The sequence below is a fragment of the Sciurus vulgaris genome (assembly GCF_902686455.1).
Source record: "Sciurus vulgaris genome assembly, chromosome: 2".
NCBI classification, from domain to species: domain Eukaryota; kingdom Metazoa; phylum Chordata; class Mammalia; order Rodentia; family Sciuridae; genus Sciurus; species Sciurus vulgaris.
Genome location: NC_136462.1, coordinates 24,708,175 through 24,711,116, shown reverse-complemented (window position 1 = coordinate 24,711,116; position 2,942 = coordinate 24,708,175). Strand labels below are relative to the sequence as shown.

General features: G+C 40.4%; 1 pseudogene across 1 annotated transcript; it reads left to right on the top strand.

Annotated features, from left to right (window-relative positions):
- The first annotated feature begins 258 nt into the window (after positions 1-258).
- On the top strand, positions 259-701 carry LOC306655253 (large ribosomal subunit protein uL23-like; annotated as a pseudogene). Its single transcript has one exon. The product of its transcript is annotated as a large ribosomal subunit protein uL23-like (transcript).
- Positions 702-2,942: the final 2,241 nt, after the last annotated feature.

The following is a 2,942-nucleotide window of genomic DNA, read 5'->3' as shown; positions in this document are numbered from 1 at the left end:
TTTTCTGGGCACTTTTCACTTTTCAACCCTGTCTCTAAATAAAAAGTAAAAGGACTAAAGATGATGCTCAGTGGTTAAGCTCCCCTGGGTTCAATCCCCAGTATCCCTCCCCCCCCCAAAAAAAAAATTCAATCCACAGTGGTGGTAAGAAGACATGATACACATAGAAGAATAAAGAAAAAATAATGCAAATCTGTCAAAATGAATGTGACAAATGAAAAGAAAATAAACATTTAAATTGGTAAGCTTTTCACCAAGATGGTGCCGAACACTAAGAAGGAAGCTCCTGCCCCTCCCAAGGCTGAAGCCAAAGCAAAAGCTTTGAAGGCCAAGAAAGCAGTGTTGAAGGGTGTCCACAGCCATAAAAAGAAGAAGGTCCGCACATCACCCACCTTCCAGGGACCCAAGACGTTGCGCTCCGGGAGCAGCTCGTAAGAGCGCTCCCAGGAGAAACAAGCTTGACCACTAGGCCACCATCAAGTTCCCCCTGACCACTGAGTCGGCCATGAAGAAGACTGAAGACAACAACACCCTTGTGTTCATTGTGGATGAGCAAACACCAGCTCAAACAAGCTGGAAAGAAGCTCTATGACACTGACATAGCCAAGGTTAACACCCTGATCAGACCTGATGGAGAGAAGAAGGCATACGTTCAACTGGCTCCTGCTTTGGATGTTGCCAACAAGATTGGGATCATCTAAACGGAGTCCAGCTGTCTAATTCTAAATATATCCTTTTTTAACCTAAAAAATAAAAATAAAAATAAATAAATTGGTGAAAGAAAAAATAAACTATCAAATTAGCATTCCACACCCTGCAAAAAAATACTTAAACATGTAGGTAAAATAAAGACATTTTCAGGTAAAAACAGAGAAAGTTTTGTGGCCAATTAACTGGATGTTTAGAAATGACACAGGCAGTGTTTCACACTGAAGGGAAATGATACCTAATGTGAACTTGGATCTAAAAAAGAAAAACAAAAGCTACTGGAAAAGTCAAATGTGTGGCAAATAAAAATGGTTCTTTCATCTCACTTTCAACTTCTTTCAAAAGTTAATTTATTTTTAAGGCAAAAATGATAAAGAAAGGTAGGATTTATCACATACATAACTAAAATGTTTTACGACACTGGAACAGTGGCTGGGGGAAGGATAAGCAAACATGGTGTTGCAAGAGTCCTACATTATCTGTAAAGTGGTATTATATTATTGGAAAGCCATTGTGCCAAACCCTGGAGCAATCACCAAAACAAGCCGCACAAATGAAAGCAATAAAGTCGTGAATCTAGTAAACCAACAAAAACAAATACACTCAAATCATTCTCTCTGCTGATCAATTCTTCAGATCTTATGATCTGTCACTGGCTTGAGTAATACAAAGTAGCCTATGGATTAAGACCCTAGCTGATCAGAAGTGAGATGGGGCAGGGTGTGTAGAACTAAAATCCATGTTGATTCAGACACTAAAGCATTTGGAAACAAACGTCTATTAGAATCAGCCACAGATTCTATTATGAAGCAGGCAAAATCTGTCTTTACCTTGCTAATTCTAACACACAGAAGATCCGTTAAATCAAATTAACCAGCTTCTTGGCTGCAATTGCACCTGCGTTCCAATCCCTCCCTATCACCCATTTCTTCTTACAACCTCTCTATTTCTCATCCAGAAACTGGGAGCTTTGAGCTGTGGTTGAGGTAGCAGGCACTCCTTCAATCTGCATCCATGGGAGGTCCAGTTCTACTGCCACCCAATGAAGCCAAACACTCCAGAGAAAGTGGCAATGAAAGAACCCTGCTAGCAACAAGTCAGTAAGTTGGAAGGTGGGGACTCTCGTCCTGAATATGCCATCTTCCTTAGATGTTGCCAGTACAGTCCTTCACAGGAATTTGGGGGGGAGACATGTCAGATAGGTGGATGACAGGGTAGTTACCAGCTCTGGATGGTCTGCTTTTCTGTCACCCAGGCTGCCGTTATCTGTAGGTCACCAGATGTTCTGGGTTCTGTAAATCTGAAGAAAATTTACTGATTACTTATGATTCACATCTAACTCTTTGTCCCAGGAATGGCTCAACCTGCAGTTAATCATTAGTATACAAAAAGCATCTTTCGATAGACATCTGGAGAAGATAACCCAAAGGCAACTGTCACAGGACAAGAAAGTAAAGTGCAGCTTTTCACAGGACAGTTTTAACCCATTAGGTGACTTTGGTCAGAGGAGTCAGCTACAGTGAGGCTAGGGGGAGACTGATATGTTGCTTGGCAGTGTGACTTATAGAGTTAGTGATTTTTAAAATCCACTAAAAGCAGTGAAGCAAGAAGGTTTATTTAGGTTTTTCCCTCTGTTATAATTCAACAAATAATTTTGACCTCCTACTACTTACCATACAGGGCCCTTTGCCTCCCCTTTATGGGAAAGTCTCATTGTTTCCTGAAGTTTTTCCTGAACTTCAATTTTTTTTTTTCTGTAAGGCTTTTATCTGCTCACAAAATTATCTCTGAAAACAATCTGCCTCCCTCGATGTTCATTTATATTGTCGCTTTCTTGGGGCACCTCGCTATTCACTGTGGGTTGCTGCTGTGTGTGCCCATGTCTGTATCTTGCTCACTGGGCTGTGTGACTCTATTTATACTTGCTCTCTTTCCCAGATCAGAGGTCTACAAATAGGAGGGACTTCATATTTGGAGCTATGGAGGAAAAGGTTTCTGAGGTTATTTGCTCCATCACTTTACCCTTTTGTAACTTGTAAGGCAATAAAGTATATGAGGATAAAAAAAAATGTATTATTACCAGGCCACCTGCGAGTGTAAATATAAAGGTCTCCTTTTAATATTGACAAAACATTATGTCAGTGGCTTCAGCACTATATGCATTGTCTTATATAGAGAAAACATGACCAAATGAACCACAGTAGGCAAGTGAAGGTTCTTTGTGTCTGTTAGAA